Source organism: Stegostoma tigrinum, chromosome 21, assembly GCF_030684315.1.
Source record: "Stegostoma tigrinum isolate sSteTig4 chromosome 21, sSteTig4.hap1, whole genome shotgun sequence".
In the NCBI taxonomy this organism is placed as follows: Eukaryota; Metazoa; Chordata; class Chondrichthyes; order Orectolobiformes; family Stegostomatidae; genus Stegostoma; species Stegostoma tigrinum.
In genome coordinates this window covers 12551017-12572902 of record NC_081374.1, presented here as the reverse complement: position 1 = coordinate 12572902, position 21886 = coordinate 12551017, and the positions used below count along the sequence as shown (strand labels likewise).

At 41.3% G+C, this 21886-nt stretch overlaps 1 protein-coding gene across 6 annotated transcripts in view; it reads left to right on the top strand.

Moving 5' to 3' along the window:
- Nucleotides 1-21886, top strand: part of LOC125462738 (AMP deaminase 2-like) — a 162136-nt gene that overhangs the window by 44476 nt on the left and 95774 nt on the right. The window contains exon 1 of one of the 6 annotated variants that reach the window (XM_048553028.2): nucleotides 20756-20955. The exons of the other annotated variants lie outside the window; for them this stretch is intronic. The gene's annotated coding sequence lies outside the window, so the exon portion shown is untranslated. Of the gene's footprint in view, nucleotides 1-20755; nucleotides 20956-21886 lie in introns of those variants that run through there. 6 annotated transcript variants of the gene reach the window in all.

The window sequence follows — 21886 nt, the reverse complement described above, 5'->3', positions numbered from 1 at the left end:
CACTTTCCTCCCTTTTCCCTATAACCCTTGATTCAATAAGTGATTAAAAATCTGTTTGTCCCAATCTTCTCTTCATACCACCACCAGCACCATGGGCTCTTATTATGTAGCCTCATGAACAGCATCTTAAAAGATGAGTCTTGGAAGGACGTACATAGTGTATCCACTGGTTCCCGTTTATCTATCCTACTTGTTACCTCCTCATATAATTCTAATGAATTTGTCAGGCATGAGTTTCCTTTCTTGAAGTCCTGCTGGCTTATGTATTTCTAAATGCTCTGCTGTTACATCCTTTCTAATGGACTGTAACATTTTCTCATTGGCTGATGCTAAGTTAACTGGCCCTCAACATGACTAAAAATATGATTGCGTCGGACATCTAGTCAAAGGATCATGTGAGACCTCAAGGGAGTTTCTTCCTGCTCTCTGTCAATTTAAACCTTTGCTCAGGGTTATGCGCTGTAGACAAAGGTAGCAATTACTGTGGTGATGACAGAAGAGTTTGAACATTATCTGCATGCAGCCATTGTTCCTCAGAGGATTCTTTGGGAAGAGGCCTTAAGTATCCTTTAAGCACATATTAAGGAGGAGAATAGGAAATCTTGTAGTCTTTTCCTTGGTCGGATTGCTCATTGAAGATAAAATATAGAGGCTGTTATGAACAACTGAAGCGGAAGTTACTGGACTAGGAGACATGGAGGAATGGACTGTACAGGTTGATTGCCACATTTTCTGACATTAGAACTGCTATATAAATACAAGTTTTGTCTAATAAATGTATTTGTATTCATGTATTTTTCAAATGTGTAATTTTTTTTTGTCAGCTCTATTTAGTTTGGCTTCAGCTTGCAGGTATCATTCACCATCAGCACCTTCTAGAAATAACTAGCCTAAGATTAGCAGGCTGACAGTAGTCAAGTGTCCTTCCCATTCCCCTTGTATAACTCACAGTAACATTTTCACAGTAAATAAGCACCATCCTTATTGCTGGTTGAGAAAGATGCGTAATCATCATATTAGTAATTATGAAATGCCTATTGCATTTCAAAAGTTGACAGAATTTTTTAGAAAGTGCATCAGAGTACATTGCAACTGTTCATTTGCATGTCTATGGTGGAAGCAGTCAGAAAACTATGTGGATCATGCTACCAGAATAAGATGATAATTTTATATGAGACATGTGACTATCTCCTGAGTTAGTCAACCCTATGGACAATCATGACAGACATAGATAAGGTGATTGTTGAGGTCTTTTTCCCCAGAATAGGGGAGTCCAAAACTACAGGGCAAAAATTTAAGGTGAGAGAGCAAAGATTTAAAAGGGATCTGAAGGTCCCTTTTAAGGGGCTAAATGTGCATCATTGACTTTAGCAAATGACTGTGTCCGCAAACTTCTGTTCATAATCTCTACAGATTCGCATGTTCTGAGAAAAGATTGCCAGTCAGCATTAACCAAATCTTCTTTGTGTAGGTGCTGCTGGATATGCTGAGTGTGTGCAATAGAGCCAGTGGACACATTAGGCTGAATGGCCTCCTTCTGTACTGTAAAACTTCTCAATGATAACATCTGGATGCTTTTTCACTATTTGTTGAAAAACATTGCATCAACCTTGCTTGAAAATTGTTAATGTTGGGCTGATGCTAAGCTAACTGGCCCTCAGCATGACTAAAAACACGATTGCGTCGGACATCTGGTGGCAGGGTCTTTTGAGACCTCATTATGTTATAGAAAATCGTGCTACAGAAATAATGGAGCCTATGGGAAAAGTGGGGTTGGGCAGACCAACAAGAAAATCACTCAAAATTGCTCAAAAGTCACTCAGAAGCCTAACGTAGGGATAGCGCAGTTTGAATAAATGTTTAATTCATATCTAATAATGAAATAAAAATAAATTTAATACCTTGCCTTGAATAATATCAAGATGACTCGATGGGAGAGTAAGTTGCTCTGTTGTTAGTGCAGGGGATGATGGTAATCATCATCATCATCATCATCATCATCACCACATTCAGATGCAATTGTGGTTGCAGGGTTAGGGCAAAAAATAGTTAATTCAGAAGTAGATGGCTGTGGTTCTTCGTCCTCTGACTGTGCTTTGGGAGTTGACATAAAAAAAGACATTCAGTTTTTGCTGATTCACCCTTTTTCTTCTTTCATGAAGAAGCTGTTTGAAGGATGCCAAATAAGATCTTATTCCACAAACTTCTACCCTGCAGCCTTCTGCATTGTAGCCATTGTCCTCTAAGAACTGCAACTGTTTCTAAATTTCTGTCAGGATAGAAGACCAGTCAGAAATTTGGAAGGAGTAACAGGAATACAGAGTACTGAGCTAATGGTAGTGTGGATGAGCAGAGATGTCTCTGTGTCCATGTGCAAAGATCCCTGAAAGTTGCCACCCAGGTTGACAGGGTTGTTAGGAAGGCGTTACGGTGTGTTATGTTTTATTGGTAGAGGGATTGAGTTTCGGAGCCATGAAGTCATGTTGCAGCTGTAGAAAACTTTAGTGTGGCCGCACTTGGAGTATTGCATACAGTTCTGGTCACTGCATTATAGGAAGGATGTGGAAGCATTGGAAAGGGTGCAGAGGAGATTTACCAGGATGTTGCCTGGTATGGAGGGAAGGTCTTAATGAGGAAAGGCTGAGGACTTGAGGCTGTTTTCGTAAGAGAGAAGAAGATTAAGAGATGACTCAATAGAGACATATAAGATGATCAGAGGATGAGATAGTGTGGACAGTGAGAGCCTTTTTCCTCCGATGGTGATGGCTAGCACGAGGGGACATAGCTTTAAATTGGGAGTGATAGATATAGGACAGATGTCAGATGTAGGTTCTTTACTCAGAGTAGTATGGACGAGGAATGCCCTGCCTGCAATAGTAGTAGACTCGCCAAGTTTAAGGGCAGTTAAATGGTCTTTGGATAAACATTTGGATGATAATGGAGTAGTGTAGGTTAGATGGACTTCAGATTGGTTTCACAGATCGGCGCAACATCAAGGTCTGAAGCGCCTGTACTGCGCTGTAATGTTTTATGTTCTAAGTAGAAAGCTGTCGTGGTGCGGTATCCCAGACTACTACTACTTCATCTCCAGCTTCCACTTCCTGCTGAGCAAAAATTTGGAATAGTGTTATAGCTAACAGAAGTTTGTGTTTATAATGGGGTACTGTCTGGATCTTGTTGCATTTGGAAATGAACTGCTTCAATATCTGAGGAGTTGCGAATCGTGCTGAATATTATGTAGTCATTGGCGAACATTCCTACTTCTGACCTTTTATGATGGAGGGGAGGGTCATTGATGAAGCAGCTGAAGTTTGTTGGGCCTACCCTGAGGAACTCATGCAGAGATCTCATGCGGCTGATACGGCTTGATTCCAACAATCAAAACAATCTTCCTATGTATTGGGTATGACTCCAACCAGAGGAGAATTCTCCCCCCGATACCCATTGATGCCAGTTTTGCAACGGCTGCTTGAAGTGATACTTGGTGTGGCCTTACTGTCAAGAGCTGTCACTCTCACCTCACCTCTGGAATTCGGTGCTTTTCTCCATGTTTTAATGAAGGCTGAGTGGCCCTGGCGGAACCCAAATTGGGCACCACTGAGCAGGTTATTGCCAGGCAGGTTCTGCTTGATTACACTGGTGACACCTTCCATAACTTTACCAATGATCATGTATGGGCTGATGGGGCAGCAATTGGCTGGATTGGATTTGTCCTGCTTTGTGTACATGACGCACCCTGGTCGATTTTCCTTATTGTTGGGTAGATGCCACTGTTGTACGTGTACTGGAACAGTTTGGCAGGGGGAGTGCAAGTTCTGCTTAAGAAGGCTAACCAGCATGGTTAAGAAGCATTTAGCATACTTGTCTTCATTGTTCAGACTGTTTGAGTGTAGGAGTTGGGGCATCATATTGAGGTTGTACTGGACTTTGGTAAAGACTCTTATGGAGTTCTGCATGCAGTCCTGGCAGCCCTGCTCTTGGAAGGATATTATTAAGTTGGAGGGTGGTTTCAGAAAAGACTTACCATGATGTTGCCAGGAATAGAGGATTTGAGTTATAAAAATAGGCTGGAACCTTTTCACTGGAACATAGGAGGTTGAGGGGTGACTTTATAGAAGTTTATAAAATGATGATGGACATTGATGAGGTGAACAGCATTCTATTCCCTAGGGTGGGGTAGATCAAAACTAAGAGGTATATTTTTAGGGTGAGAGGAGAAAGTTTTAAAAAGGACGTGAACAACTTTTTCACACAGACAGTGATTTGTGTGTGAAATGAACTGCCAGAGGAAGTGGTGGAAGAAGATACAGTTACAACGTTTAAAAGATATTTGGATAAGTACATGAATAGCAAAGATTTGGAAGCATTTGGGCTAATTGTAGATAAGTGGGACTAGTTTAGGTTGAAAGCATTGGTGTGGACTAGTTAGACAAAAGGGTCTGATTTCGAGCTGTATGAGTATGACTCTGGAGTACAGATCTTCAGTACTATTGCTGAATGTTGTCAGAGCCCCATAGCGTTTGTAATGTCCAGTGCCACCAGCCATTTCTTGATATCACATGGAGTGAATCAAATTGGCGGAATACCGGTACCCAAGGCTGAAAACCATTGAAGGAGGCTGAGGTAGATCATCTACGCAGCAGTTCTGACTGAAGCTTCCTCTGAATGCTTCAACCTTATTATTTGCACTGATGTGTTGAATTCTTCCATCATTGAGGATTGGGGCATTTGTAGAGCCTCTTTTTCCATTAAGTTGTTTAATTGCCCACTACCATTCACGACTGGCTGTGGCAAGACTGCAAATCTTGGACCTGGTCTGTTGGTTGTGAGATCATTTAGTTCCATCCATCACTGTTTATGCTGCTTGGCAAGCAATTAGTCTTGTTTTGGTAACTTTACCAGGTTGCCATTTCATTTTAAGGCATGCCTGGTGCAGCTCCTGGCATGCCTCTTACACTGTTTTGAACCAGGATTGATCCCTGGCTTGGTGGTAATGGTTGAATGGGAGAAATACTGGGCCGTGAGGCTGCAGATTGTGCTGAAGTACAGTTCTGTTGCTGTTGATGGCCCACAGCACCTCATGGATCCCCAGAGTTGAGTTGCTAGATCTATTCAAAGTTTGGCCCATTTAGCTCTGTCGTAGTGCTATACAGCACAATAGAAGCTATTCTCAATTTGAGGGTTGGACCCTATCTCCGCACAGACGTTTTGGTGGCTATCCTTACTCTTGTCATGGACAGATGTATATGCAGCCAGCAGATTGATAAGCATGAGGTCAAGTATGTTTTTTCACTGTTACTGGTTGCCTCATCACCAGCTGCAGATCCAGTCTAACAGCTATGTCCTTTTGGACCCTACCAGTTCAATTAATAGTGCTGCTACCAAGCCACTCATGGTGATAGATGTTGGAATCTCCCACCCAGGGAACATTTTACACCCGTAGCACCCTCAGTATTCACCCTCAGTGTTTTCACCATTTGATCAATATGGCGGAGTACTGATTCATGAGACGAGGGAGGACAGTACGTGGTAATCAACATGGTTAACCTGAATCCATAAGACATCATGTAGTCCAGAATCAATGTTGAAGACTCCCAGGGCAACTCCCCCCTGACGAGATACCATTCTGCAACCACCTCCCCTGGGTTTGTATTGTGGTGGGACAGTATATATCCAGGGATGGTGTTGGTGATTGAACATACTCAGTATCATATCATACAGAGAATGTCTGTGTCAGACTGTTGCGTGACTAAACTGTGGCTTTATCAAGGCATTGTTTGATTAGTCTGTGAGACAACTCTCCACATTTTGGCACTAGCCCCCCAGATGTTGGTAAGGAGAACTTTGCAGGGTCGACAGGGCTTTTGTCCTTTCCATTGCCTAGGTTGATGCCAGGTGGTCTGTCCAGTTTCATTTCTTTGTTGAGACTTTGTAGTAATTGATACAACTGAGTGGCTTGCTATAGTCACTTCACTGGGCTGTTCAAGGTCAACCGCATTGATGCGGCTCTGGAGTCACATTTAGGCCAGATCAGGTTTCCTTCACAGAGGGCCATTAGTGAGCCACGTAGGTTTTTCTGATAACCAGTGCTGTCGTGGTCACCAGCAGATTCTTGATTCTGCTTTGTTCTTAAATGAATTCAATTTCCACTGTCTGCCATGGTGAGTTTGAACCTGAGTATCCAGAACATTAGATAATAAAATGTGAGGCTGGATGAACACAGCAGTCTTCTCTGATGAAGGGTCTAGGCCCAAAATGTCAGCTTTTGTGCTCCTGAGATGCTGCTGGGCCTGCTGTGTTCATCCAGCCTCACATTTTATTAACTTGGATTCTCCAGCATCTGCAGTTCCCATTATCCAGAACATTAGATGAGTTTCTGAATTGATGGCCTTAACAATAATTCTGCTAGGCCATTGCCTTGCCTTTGTAGCCACTTTGTAGTTTTGCACTCTTCAACTTTCCCATTTGGTCTACAGAAATTGCCTTGCCAATTGGAGCTGAATGAAAGGATGCTGTACATTAATTTTGTGTTGCAAGTGTATCACTGAAGCATGTGCAGAAAATTGTCTGCAAATTGAATATCTGTGTGCTGTAATCTAATCATTGTTTCTAGTGAAACTTTCATTAAAAACATTTCTTTTTATCTTATCATGGCTGATTTAAAGAACTTAAAAACTGCCTGGATAAGATGAAAGCTGCTTCGAGTGTGGTATGATTCCATGATGCTGTAATGACAGGTTGCTGCTTAGTAACCAGATAAAACAAGTTCGAGTGTATGACCATAAAAGCCAACATCTTTACTGAACAAAATATTGAGCACCAGTTACTCATTATCGGTGATGTGATACACAATTGCAGCAGGGTGAATTATATCCTTGTAAAAGCATAACATGGTCTGGTAAAATCTTGATTTGATGTTTTCCAATATTATCCATGACATAGCCAGTTCTAGCCACTACCTAATCATTAGTTATGCTTTTGTTATGTACCATGCTGTTTCAGTGCGACTAATGTCATTAATTGCAACTGCACCTTTTTCTGAAACTTATTTATTTCCTACGGCAGTGTCACTGCTCGTTTTTTTCATAGCCAGTCCTTTTTAATAACTTTATGTTTTAAAACGAAGTCACCACATTTCTTTGTGTTATATGTGCACTCGCCATTAGCAACCCCTATCAATGGATACTTATAATGGACTTATTCAGTCTGTTTAACTCTATAACTTATCCTCCACTGCATTATATAACTCTGTATTCTATTCTACTCCATCATTTTGATTTATTGAACAATGGTCACTGTGAATGATTACACAAAGCTGTCTTGTGTTTCACTAGTACTGAAAAATGTAAGTAGAAGTACTGAGATAGTCGCAACTGCAGATGCTAGACAATCTGAGATAACAAGGTGCAGAGCTGGATGAACTCAGCAGGCCAATCAGCATCAGAGGAACAAGAAGGCTAACATTTCCGGCTGAGATCCTTCTTCAGAAAAAGAAGGGTCTTTTCTGAAGAAGGGCCTAGGCCCGAAACGTCAGCCTTCAGTAGAAGTACTGATTTTGTTTGCAGCACTTGACGCAGTTTTTCGGAAGTTACAACATAAGGTTCTTTGGTATACCACAATTTGTAAAGTTTGTGTCAGTTTTGAAACGATCCTGACATGGAATAGATTAAAGGCAGCTTACTCTTAAATAAAATTAAACAAATGCTTTGGAGTTCGTCATGCAAGGTCCATTGAACACTGTATGATGTCAGTTTGAAACATTAAAGGTCTTGCAGTGCATTGATTTTCAATTAGCCATAAAATTATACCCATCTGCCAGTTCAACACAGTTTGTAATATCTACAGTATGCATAGGTGGAATGTGTCTCAATTTATCTAAAAATCATATATGCTGGAAGTGTTGTGCAGTTGCAAACATGTTAATTTCTTGAACTTGTTTTTGTTCATTGGATTTGATTGATACACAAACTTAATTTTTTTAATAGAAAGCATCTGTGCAGTGTAATTGCTGTACATCATCTCAGTTTCACGGGAACCTCGGTGACATTTGCATAAAGTATGGAAAATACTGAAATTTCATATTTAGCAGTATGTCACAGATGTCTCTGTAATATCTTAACATATTCCAGTGCATTAACTAGTTTCCTTTAACAGTTTTTTTACTGCTGTCAGTTCCAGCATGAAAAACCATTCTTGACAAGTACAAATAAGTTGGTCGGAGGTATCCCAGGATTTGTGAATCTGAAATTTTCTGCTGGAAATTGAAAGCACCCTGAAAGGCCTCATCTTTACAAGTGTCAATATCCTGGGAATTACCATTAATGAGAAACTCAACTGAAATGGCCATAAAAATACAGTGGTTACAAGAACAGGTTAGAGGTTTGGAATGCTGCGCAAGTAACTCACCTCCTGACTCCCAAAGCCTATCCACCATTTATAACACACAAGTCAGGAGTGTGATGGAATAGCCCCACATGCCTGAATGAGTGTAGTTTCGACAACACTCAAGAAGCCTGACACCAGTACAAAGCAGCGCACATGATTGGCACAACATGTGCAAGCGTCCATTCACTCCTCTACTGACACTCCGTCGCAGCAGTGCGTATTATTTGCAAGATGCAGTGCTGAAATTCATTGAAGATCCTTCGACAGCACTTTCCAAACCCATGATCATCTGAAAAGAAAAGGATAGTAGATGCATGGGAACACTATCACCTTAGAAATTCCTCTTTGAGCCACTCCCATCCTGACTTGGAAATATATTGCCATTCCTTCACTGCAGCTGGATCAAAATTCTGGAATCCCTTCCTTAAAGCATTGTGGGTCTACTTAAGCACATGGACTCCAGCATTCCAAGAAGACATCTGGCTGCCATCTTCTCAAGGGAAAATAGGGAAGGGCAATAAATGTTGGCCAGCAAGTGATACCCACATCCCATGAGAGAATAAAAATGTGTAAAATTGTGTGGTAGTCAATAGTCATACTGAATAGTGGCACTTCACTCTGCTGCTCAGATGTCTGTATTCAGTGACATCATTGGCACAGATCTGGCAACAGGTCACTTGCCAGACACTTAGGCATAATGATCAATGCCATGACTAATTACTGCAAGAACAATTGATCAAAATTTCACATTAATCTCTGTTTCCTAGGCTATTATGTAATGTAATTTCCTTGTAAAGCTATTTAAAGTGATTATCTGATTCGTCCTGAATTTTACATGGCAACAAGCTTTGCTGGTTAAGGGATTAAAAAGTGCCAAATTTCCCTTGCTAGGAAGAAATGTGCAAAGTATTCACGTCTATAAACAATGACTAGAGCTGGTGTGCTGTTGGTGGATAGACTGTCAGTCACCAAGCCTCACAGGGAGGGGTTAGAAATGCCTAGATTTTGTAAACTGTTAATACTTCAAAATGGCAATCTAATTCCAAAATATAGAGTTTATCTTATTAGCTTTTCTCGCTGCTGCTATGAAAAATAGGCTTTCAGGAGGACATTTGTATCAAGCTATTGTATTCTATAAGTTTCTTGAGATATCCCTGAATCTTTCTGTCTACAAAAGTTAGAGAGAGAACAGAGAGATGGAAGTAGCCAATCTCTCTTGTTCACCATGCAAAATGCATGTGGGGATCTCATACTCATATTGAAAAGGCCTTGTTCGCAATGTTTAAATGAAGTTGGAACATTGGCTTTAAGGAAGGAACCTTGATGGTACCCCTCTCTGTGAAAGTTAAGTTTGGCTGTTGGAATTTATCTGGCTGGAAAAGGAAAAAATGAATAAAATCACTGGAAGCTGAACATAATTGTGGACTGACTCCTGGGGAATGAGTGTCTGTTTAAGGGATAGAATGAATTGTACCCATGAAAGATAATTTTGCATACTTTACAAATTAAATGGGGTAAGGCTTTTCAATAGTTTAGAGTATAAACTGCCTGCTGTGATTGTCACATGAGACCCATTGTACTCCAAAAGGTTTATTTGAAATCATAGGGTGTTAGCGTGCTGCTCCTTCACCAGGTGACTTCACTTGATGAAGAAGCAGCACTCAGCCTGCGATTTCAAATAAATCTGTTAAACTACCACCTGGTGTCATGTGACTTTTGAGTTGATCCATCCCGGTCCAACACCGGCACCTCCACATCATTACTTTAATGGTGTTTAGTCAATCTTGCTTTTTGTTAATTTATTACTGTTAAAGTTTTAAAACTTTGAAATATTGTGTGATCACTTCAAATCACTCACAGAAATTAAGAAGTCTTTCTGAACGTTATTAGTTTCTCAGAGGATTGTAACTCCAAAAGTAAGCTGTACATTCAGTGCCCTAGTTAATGAAGACTTTGTGTGAAAGTGTTATGCGGGAATGAATAGTGACTTATATTCAAGGTAAAGTCTATGCTGTGAGCTGTAATTATTCTTGGTGTCCCTGGAGAGAACAGTGGGAGAGAAAGTGGCAGAATGATAATGTTGCTGGAAAAGTAATCATAGTATAGAATAATAGTAGACTCAAGTTAATGCTCTGGGGCCATGCGTTTGGAACCACAGCTGATGGTGAAGTTTGAATTCACGTAATAAATCTGGAAATAAAAGTTTGTCTAAAAGTTACCATGAGTCCATTATGGTAAACCCATCTGGTTCACAGAAGAAAATCTGCCACCTGTGCCTGGTCTGGCCGACATGTGACTCCATATCCACACCACCATGGTTGACTGTGGTAGTTTGTTTGTTGCAACCTTTGGCATGTAGATGTAACAACAGTGCTGTTAGGAAGGGAATTCCAGGATTTTGATCCCATGACAGTGGAGGAACAGTGACTTTACTTCCAAGTCAGGATGGTCCAAAGATTCAAGAGAAACTTGCAAATGGTCATGATCAGTTTTGGTTCTGGGGCATTTTAGAAGGCATTCAACAGTCAACCACATTGTTGTGGATATGGAGTCACATGTAGGCCAGACCAGGCGCAGGTGGTAGATTTTCTTTTGTGAACCAGATGGGTTTACAATAATGGTCTCATAGTCACTTTTAGACGAACTTTTATTTCCAGATTTTTACCTGAATTCAAATTTCACCATCTGCTATGGCGGGTTCCAAACGCATGGCCCCAGAGCATTAACTTGGGTCTACTATTATTCTATACTGTGATTACTTGATCTGTTTCATTACTCAGTGTTTTTATTCTGGCTTCTGAAGCAGCAGATCCAGAAATATGTATTTGGGGAATATATGATTTTTCTCTTCATTGTCAAATATATTGTAAAAACGTATGATCACCATTTGTAATTAATCATATTTTCTACCAGTTGCATCACATACTGTGTCACTTATGTTACACTGCAAATTTAAGAACTCGTCACTCAATCATCCTCATGACTCAGTGGCAACATTAATGACCATGTTATCATTATTTTATTTCTCCAGTTTTCTTGCCATGGTACAGGAATATAAGCCACATCAGGCCAACAATGGAAGTAGGGAAGAAGCATTCTCTGGTCAGAAATAATCCCCACTACATCTTAGAATCATTATGGTGCTCATTATGTCTGCAATGGCTGTCTGATTATTTGATTGGTACTGAGCATCCTGCCTTTTCAATGTAACTCTGCACATTGTATCTAGTTAAGTAATCATCCGATGGCCTCTTAAATGCCTCAATTGTATCTGCCTCGACCATGCTTAAAGGCAGTGCATTCCAAAACAGTACACTTGCTGTATGAAAAAACTTCTTCTCACTTCATTTTTGCTTATTTAGCAAAATGTTTCAGAACTGCCCCCACTGGCTCTCAATCCTTTTGAGCTGGATTTTCTATTCTGTCCGGAACCCTCATTTTCTGTAAAAACTTCAAAATATCTATCAAATCTCCTCTCCAAGGAAAGGATTTCCAACTTCTCTGATTTATCCTCGTAACTGATGTTTCCAGGCATGGGAAAGTTAAAACTTCTTCTGCACTCTTTACAATTTATTCACTTCTCTCCTAAGGTATAGTACCCAGAACTGTAAAATACTCCAGCTGAAGTTGAACCAATGTCTTGTATAAACTCAGCATAACATTACTTGTATTGAGGAAAGTGCTTATAGGTCATAGATGAAGGGAAACAGTAGGAATATGGATAAAAAATTAGCTGAGGAATACAAAATAACATGAATAAGTTATTTTGGGCTGAAGGAGAGTTTTCAATGACATTCCCTAGGGTGACTAGTAAGACCCTTGGATTTCCAAATAGCCTAAATCTTTTCTTTTCTGTTCATTTTTGTGGAAGTGGCATCACCGGCTGGCCAACATTTCTTGACCATCCCTAGTTGCTCTTGAGAAGGTGATGGTGAGCTGCGTTCCTGAACTGCTGCTGTCCTCTTGGGTTGACCCACAATGCTATTCGGGAGGGAATTCCAGAATTTTGACCCAGCAACAATGAAGGAACAGCGATATATTTCCAAGTCAGGATGGTGAGTGACTTGCTGTCTGTGGATCCTTAGTGAAATTCTGCAGTGCGTCTTGTAGGTAGTAGCAGCCATGTGTATTGAACATTGGTGGTGGAGGGAGTGAATGCTTGTGGGTGTAATGCCAATCAAGTGGGCAGTTTTGTCCTGGATGGTATCAGGCTTCTTGTGTGTTGTTGGGGCTGCACTCATCCAGGCAAGTGGGGAGTATTCCATCATACTCCTAACTTGCGCCTTGTAGATAATGGACAGGCTTTGAGGAGTAAGGAGATGAGTTACTTGCCACAGTATTCCTAGCTTCTGGCCTGCTTTTGTAGCCACGCTGTTAATGTGAAGAGTCCAGTTGAGTTTCTGGTCAATGATAACCCCCAGGATGTTCATAGTGGGGATTCAGTAATGCTAACACCATTGTATGTTGAGGGCGGTGGATAGGTTGTCTCTTACTAGCAATGGTCAGAGTCTGGCATTTGTATGGTGTGAATGTCACTTGCCACTTGTCAAAGCCTGGATATTGTCCAGATCTTGTTGTGTGTGAATATGGACTGCTTCAGTATCTGAGGAGTATTGAATGGTGCTGGATATTGTGCAATCATTGGCAAACATCCGCACTTCCGACTTTATGATGGAGGGAAGGTCATTGATGAAGCAGGTGAAGATGGTTGGGCCTAGGACACTACCCTGAGGAACTCCTGCAAAGATGACCTGGATCTGAGATGATTGACCTCATACAACCATGAACACCTTTCTCTGTGTCAGTTACGACTCCAACCACTGGAGCGTTTGCCCCCAATACTCATTGATTCTAGTTTTTCCAGGGCGCCTTGATGCTACACTCAGTCGAATGCAGCTCTGTTATCAAGGGCTCAAAACTCTCACCTCACCTCTGGAATTCAGCTTGTTTGTCCATGTTTGAACCAAGGCTGTAATTAGATCAGGAGCTGAGTGGCCCTGGTGGAACCCAAACTGGACGTCACTGAGCTGGTTATCTGAGCGGGCGCTGCTGATGACACCTTCCATCACTTTATTGATGATCAAGAGTTGACTGATGGTGTGGTCATTGGCTGGGTTGGATTTGTCCTGCTTTTTGTATACAGGACATACTTGGGTAATTTTCCACATTATCCGGTAGATACCAGTGTTGAAACAGTACTGGAACAGCTTGGCTAGGGGGGGCGTCAAGTTCTGGAGCACAGTTCTTAAGTTCTAATGCTGGAATGTTATGAGGGCTATCCAGTCTCTCCACCTGTTTCTTGATATCACGTAGAGTGAATCAAACTGGCTGAAGACTAGTATCTGTCATGCTGGGGACCACTGGAGGAACCCGAGATGAATAGTCCACTCGGCACTTCTGGCTGAAGATTGCTGTGACTGCTTCAGCCTTATCTTTTGCACTCGTGCTGGGCTCTTTTATCATTGAAGGTTGGGATATTTGTGGAGCCACCTCCTCTGGTGAGTTGTTTAATTGTCCACCACCATTCACAACTGGATCTGGCAGGACTACAGAGCTTAGATCTGATTCATTGGTTGTGGGATTGCTTAGCTCTGATTATTACTTGCTGCTTTTGCTGTTTGGCATGCAAGGAGTCCTGTTTGGTGGCTTTCACCAGGTTGATACCTCATCTTCAGGTATACATGGTACTGCTCCTGGCATGCCCTCCTGCACTCTTAATTGAACCAGGGTTGATCCCCTGGCTTGATGGTAATGGTTGAGTGGGGGATATGCCAGGCCATGAGGTTACAGAGTGTATTGGAGTACTGTTCTGCTGCTGTTGATGGCCCACAGTACCTCATGGATGCCCAGTCTTGAGTTACTAGATCTGTGCAAATTCTGTTCCATTTAGCATGGTGATGGTGCCACACAACGTGATGGAAGTTGTTCTCAGTGTGAAGATGGGACTTTGTCTCCATAGGGACTGTGTGATGGCCACTCTTAACAATACTATCATGGACAGATGCAACTGCAGCTGGCACATTGGTACGGATGAGGTCAAGTATGTTTTCCCTCTGGTTGGTTCCCTCACCACCTGCCGCAGACCCAGTCTAGCAGTTGTGTCCTTTAGGGCCCAAATAGCACGATCAGTACTACTGCTGCCGAGCCAGTGTAGGTGGTGGATATTGAAATTCCCCCACCCAGAGTACATTTTGTGCCCTTGCCATCCTCAGTGCTTCCTCTAAATGTTGTTCAAAATTGAGGAGCATGGATTCTTCAGCTGAGGGAGGACGGTACATAGTAATCAGCAGGAGGTTTCCTTGCCCATGCTTAACTTGAAGCCATGAGACTTCATGGGGTCCAGAGTCAATGTTGAGGACTACCAGAGCAACACTTTCCCAACTGTATACCACTGTGCTACCCCGTCTGCTAGGTCTGTCCTGGTGAGACAGGACATATCCAGGGATGGTGATGGTGGTGTCTGGGATATTGTGTGTAAGGTATGATTCTGAGACTATGACTATATCAGATTGTTGCTTAACTTGTCTGTGAGACAGCTGTCCCAATTTTGGCACTAATGCTCAGATGTTAGTGAAGAGGCCTTTTCATGGTTGACACTCTGCCATTGTCTTTTCCGGCGCCTAGGTCGATGCCAGGTGATCCGTCCAGTTTCATTTCTTTGAGTCTTGGTATGACAGGGACAATTTCAAAGTCTGTAAACAACAGGAAAAAAAACTAGGAAATGGTGAGGAAACAGCTAAACTTTAATTTGACAGTTGGGTAGGATGAGCTGCTAGGTGGTGGATGAAGTTCCAATGGAGAGAAAAAGGAGATGATATACTTTGATACAAAGGACCTAGAGAGACAAAATAAAAGTTGCTATTCTATAAGCACACAGACAATGATCCCTTTTAGGCTGCACGGAAGCTACATGCATATTGAGTGGCATGTAGTGCATCAGTTCCACATCTTTATCTTAATTTTGTTTTCTGCTGTCTCCTTTGTCATCCAGGAAGCTCTGGATTAGATGATAGAAATAGTAAGAACTGCCAATGCTGGAGTCAGGTAACACAGTGCGGAGCTGGAGAATCACAGCAGGCCAGGCAGCATCAGAGGAGCAAAAAAGCTGATGTTTCAGATTGGGACCCTTCTTCAGAAATGCCTCTTCTTGCACTGTTTGCTTGTAAATAGTTCCCATTCTGGGCTAGTGTTAGACTTTCTGCAGTTGCATAGTAAGGGACCATGGTGTGGGATGGGTGGGCGGTGTGAAGAAGTGTTAGCAGTGATGGAAGTGTGAACCAGGGTGGCATGGCAAGAGCTGCCCCTATAGAATGCAACAGTAGAGGGAAGGGAAAGATATATTTGGTGGTGGTATCCTGCCAGAGGTGGTAGTGTCACACCTAATGTTTACACTTTTTTTTAAACATACCTGTCTTTCCTTTTACTACCATCAGCACTCCTTTTGTCTTTTGTTTCATTTGCTCCTCTCCCTCAGTTTACAGCAATTTCCAGCTTCTCAGTTCTGAAGAAGAGTCATATTAGACTCAAAATATTAACTATTTTTCTTCCTAGGGATGCTTCCAGAACTTATTTTCTCCAGATTTTCTCTTTTTATGACTCATCTAATATGTCTGATGATATTTTTGACAGAAGCGTGAGTTCTGTCTTTTATCCCCAGTTTACATCCTTTACACAACCTGTACTTGTACTTCAAACTAAAAAGTGTACTAAAAAGAAACTTGCGTTTATAAAGTATCTATCATGACTGTTAGACTTCCCAGAGCACTTTGCTGCCAATGCACAACGTTAGACACTGTTGTAAAGTAGGAAGCATGGTGGCGAAGACTTACATGGCAAGCTCCCACAAACAGCATTGTGAAAATTACATGTTGTTTGTTTTTTGCAAGGCTGATTCAAATAAAGCATATTTTAAGGGATGAGAGAGCAGTTTAGCCAAGGAATTCCAGGATTTGATTTGTAATTATTCTCTCTCTTTGCTCCTTGCACTTTTATGGGGGCATTAGAAGGCCTTTCAGCAAGCTTTGGAATCGATGTACTGGGCAAAGTTCTCCACAAATGCACCAGGCAGCAACACATGGGAAAAGATGGGCCGACTGATCAGATTTTTGAATGTTGAACAAACAGAGGAAACTTAACAATTTTGGAGCCTCTCCCAATTTCTGCAGGTAAAATGGCAATTTTCCTTTTTTCATCCTTGCCATTTCCCCCCACACATTTTCAACTCTCTCAAATGATGCAACTTGAAGATCAATTCTATCATATCTATAAAACTGTTATTACTATTTTACAATTGTTCTGTAGGATGTTAACTTGTTTCTGATTTGCAGTTGAACTGCTTTGTGATACAATTTCCTTAAGAGCGAAGTTTCACAATGTACAGTCTATTTTACTAAGCTCATGACAATCATAACCACGCATGTCTGTGTTAATATTTCCAGTGAAGCGTTTTAATTAAACATCAACATTGATAAGTAAAAGTCTAATTCTCAGCACCAGGTGTACTGGGAATTTCATGGTTTTGAAGTTCCCAGGAAACTTCAATGATTTATTTTAGGATTTTATCAATGACCCTTATTGCCTGTTCTAAAATATTTTTCCACCATAATAAAACTTCTTTCACACTAACATTGAAGTACTGAAGTTAAGAAGTATCTTTTACATGATTAAGTGTAACAACGAAACAGCAGTGTATTTTTTTCAATGTGGTGGCCTCAAAATTCTGCAAATATTCCATAAGCTTACTTTTTTGTGAAACACAAACTTTCCTGAAAAGTATTATTTTATTGTAATGTGCAGTTTTACACTGATTAACAAATTTGTGCGGTTGCTTATTTTGTTGATATAATATCATTAACAGTGAACAGTGACATTGGTTTCATGTTAGTTTCTTAATTTTATACAAGGAGAGTTTGATCAAGTTCATGGCATATTAGTGCCAGCCATGGCGTAGGAGGAGGGTAGACCACATCCAATGAGGGTTAGTGAAGTTTCAGTTGTGTAAAACATTGAGATTCTTCCATCTAACCACCAGAACACACTGCAGTTTGGAACATGTGCACGATGTGGAATATTAATTCTTTCTTCTGTGCATGCAAACAGCTACTAGCTGAAACGTTTTCACAGGAAAATTAGTCAGAAACATCATAAAAGTAGTAGAAAGGAAATCAAAAAATCTTTGTGATAGGTTGCGAACAAAACTTGTACAGTGCTATAATTCCATTTTCTTCAACTGCCTCATAATCTTGAACTTAAATGTGGATGGAAACTGAAGAAACCTACTTCAAAAATGAGCACTCCCTTTTCCATCCAATTTTTAAATGTTATAAAATTTCCATAAGTAGCTACAGCATAAAGAGAGGAAGGTTACAAGTTTTATTCCTGATCCTGAATTTTGTTGAATTCCTGGTTCAGAGAGTGGATTCATAGATTCTCTACAATGCAAAAAGAGGCCATTTGGCCCTTTTGAATCTGTACCGAGCCTCAGAGCATCTTGGCCAGACCCAACCCCATAACCTGTAACCCTGCATATTTACTATGGCTCATCCATTTAGACTACACGTCCCTGGACACCGTGGACAATTTAGCATGGCAAATCCACCTAACCTGCACATCTTTGGACTGAGGAAGGAATCCAGAGTATCTGGTGGAACCCAAGCAGACACAGGGAGAATGTGCCAACTCCACACAGATTATCACCCAAGGCTTGAATCAAACTTGGGCCCCTGGCTCTGTGAGGCAGCAGTGCTAACCACTTCTAAACAGGAATCCATTTAGGGGCTTCTCTTCATGATTGATTTACTGCAAACATTCAGAGTTGAGCATTATTCTAGAACGATAACAACTGTTGTGTACCAGTGTGGAACTACTACCCAAGAACTCCATCAAAGAGTCATCACCTTCAAGGAGCAGATAAGATGTGTTGATATATCTGAAAAAATTGCACATTCTTTTGAGTAGAAGTTATTTGTCTGTATTGGATGAAGAAGAACATATAACATAGATCAGAACAGCCAGGTAGCACAGCGGTTAGCACTTCTGCCTCATGCTGCCAGGACCTGTGTCCAATTCCTGTTTCGGATGACATCATGCATGTTCTCTGCACGTCTAAGTGTGTTTCTGCCAAGTTTTCTCCCACAGTCCAAAAATGTGCAAGTTAGGTGGATTGTCCGTACTAAATTACTTTGTAGTGTCCAGGGATGTAGAGGCTAGGTGGATTAGCTGTGGTAAATACAGGAAAGAGTAGGATTCTGGTGGGATGCCCTTTTGGGGATCAGTGCAGACTTGATGGGCAAAATGCCCTCTATCTACAGTATAGGGATTCTACAACAAAGAAATGCTACATTAACTTAAATTGTTCATTTCCCTTACTCCCATATAAATCTTTATTTGACGTTATTGGAAATTGACTGAAGGATACTGCAGTTTGTTTTAAGATGTGATAAATGAGATTACAATTAGGAAGCTGAGTTGAAACTGAGTGCTTTGGTTGAGGAAACTAGCAACAATTTATGGTAAACACTAGGATGAGGCAAATCAAAGCATCATCATATTTGTGGAATCTTCCATGCGGCTTAAAGGATTGCGGATTATAGCTGAAACATAGAAGTTGAGAGTGAGAGGTGGCCATTTGACCCTTCAAGCCTGCTCCGCTATTCATCACAATCATGGCCGATCATCCAACTCAGTACCTTTTTAATGCTGCTTTCTCCCCGTATCCTTTGGTCCCATTCACCCTAAGTGCTTTATCTAGCCGGCACTTGAATACATTCAATGTTTTGGCATCAGCTACACCCTGTGATAATGAATTCCACAGGCTCACCACTCTTTGGGTGAAGAAGTGTCTCCTTACCTCCGTCCTAAATGGTCTACCCCAAATCTTCAGACTGTGATCCCTGGTTCTGGACACACCCACCATCGGGAACATCCTCCCTGCATCTATCCTGTATAGTACTGTCAGAATTTTATATCTCTCTGAGATCCCCCCTCATTTGTCTAAACTCCACTGAAAATAATCCTAACATAGTCAATGTCTCATCATACGTCAGTCTTGCCATCCCTGGAATCAGCCTGGTAAACCTTGGATGCACTCCCTTGAGAGCAAGAGCATTCTTAGGATACTGATTGTGGATGATCAGCCATGATCATAATGAATGGTGGCACTGGCTCGAAGGGCCAAATGGCCTACTCCTGCACCTATTGTCTATTGTCCTTCCTCAGAGAAGGAGACCAAAACTGCCCACAATATTATAGGTGTGGTCTCAACAAAGCGCTCTAACAATACAACAACTCAACCCTACCCCTATGCTCAAAACTCTCACATTGAAGGCCAGCGTTCCATTTGCTGTCTTTACTGCCTGCTGCATCTACATGCTTATCTTCAGTGACTGGTGCACAAGGACACTTAGGTTCCACTGTACACTTGCCTCTCCCAATTTACACCCATTCAGATAGTAATCTGCCTTGTTTTTGCTTCCAAAGTAAGAAAAGGCTTAATGAAGTCCTCATGAGCAATATTTACTTTCAGGTTATATTGGTGCCATATTGGAGTGATGCACAAGCTTTTGAGCACATTTTGTTGGAAGGCAAATAATCGAAGAGAAATTGCTGGGAACGCTCAGCAGGTCTGCCAACATCTGTGGAGAGAGAAGCTTGAGTTAACATTTTGAAGCAGAGTTTTTATTTCAGATCTCTGGCATTGGCATTAGTTTGTTTTTAAATGAACTGCCACGTGTTTTGTATGTTTCCAGTGTGCTGTATTGGCAGCATGAAGAGTTGGCTCCGAGGAAACTTTTGAGAGTTGAGCCCTCTTCTCACTGATGTTGCAGTAGCCTCAGTATGAACACTGGCTTCTGTTCTGGTCACTTGGAGGTGGTGGAGTTGAAGGATGTCTAAGGTTGCAGGCTGAGAAGAACAGCATGGAAAATGCATGTTGGAAAAGTACTGTTGCAAATGACTGGGTGGCACATGGCTTGGTATTTACCCCAGTGTCTTTGATCTGTTGACACTCAGCAATGCAGTTAGCACTTCTCTCAGTTACAGCGGTAAAGGTGAAATCATTGTCTTAGTTTGAAAGGACGGGTGAAAAAGACATTTCTGACTACCCACTTTGGATTGGTCCTTGCTTGGTCGATTGTTAAAGGTGCTATAATCCAAGTACGGCTATTACTTCCTAACTAGTCCTGACCTGTTCCGGTCCTGGACCTCTTTTGTACTTCGTGCTTGCCGAGGGAGGGATTTGCATTCATTAACCCCTCCTCCTCCAGCTGGCGATGACAGTGGCTGCTGCTGTTAACGGGCTATTTAAAGGCGGCTCGGTGCTGAGGCTGAGAATTGATGTAGCTTTGCGTCGGACAGAACGGCAGCTTTAGTCGGGGAAAAGAAGCAGGACCTTTCCTTCTCTGGCTGCTGCAGACATCCCCCTGTATCTCGGCGCGCCTCCGTTTTGTGTCCGTGCTGCTATTAATTACATCGCAAGCCGGGTAGACGGAGCAAAACAGTTTGAAATCTAGCACAGCATCGCCTTGCAAATCCCCCTCCCCCATTCTCTTTCCCTCTGCTTGTCGTTGCCTGGTAGGTAGCATATTGCGCGACGCGGTTGTTTTGTTTAAAGTTGCGATTTTTCTGTTGTGGTCGAAATTAATTGCAATGAATTTATAGGTTGCAAGATTTAGCCTGCATTCCCTAGTAATTAATGCTGACATGTTGAGATGGCATGTTATATTAATGTAATTTTTACTGTGCTCCCTAGGGATCAAGATATTGTTTTAATTGAGCTACTACTTCCTCTGTGCTGCAGTTTATTAAGTACAGAGGTAATTAGCAGTGAAACTGAATTGGCCTTTTTTATTGTCTGGATTTTCGACAGGTTATGCAGTGATCTTAAGGGCGGTTGCAGGATTTGTTTTGAAGACTGCATTTACTGTGATTGCACATTTCCCGGAAGAGAATCTCTACAGTCTTGCACCCTCTTCGGGTTTAATTTGAGACTTGTCTGAGAAAGTCTATCTATTTTGGGGAAATACTGCTTTTAAATGGGCACGTTCATCTCTTCTTTTCCATTGCAGCCCATTGGTATCATTTATACAAAGTGCTGCATCGATCTTGTCTTCGTGAAATAACTGACTGCAGATACTCTTAAGAATCATGCCTAAAACTTATATTGGTTAGAGTTTCTGTGACATGTCTGGTTAAGAAAGAACATTCGGACATTTATTGCCATGGTTAATTTTAGCATTTTTGTGGAGACACATTGGTACAAAAATGTACACATTTTAATGAATGATTTGCAATATTTTTGTTAGCTTTCAGTTTTTTTGTTAAAAGTACATTTTGAAAATGTGATTTGTATCTTGTTAGATGCATCACATCTCTATGTACAGTGTTAATGTGGTAAACTAGACATTGTAATAAATATGAAACTCAGATATGTATATTAATTCTTCAATTGTATATAGCAACCTTGTTCAAACAAAACTATTACTGAGATAATAGTTGCCATTGC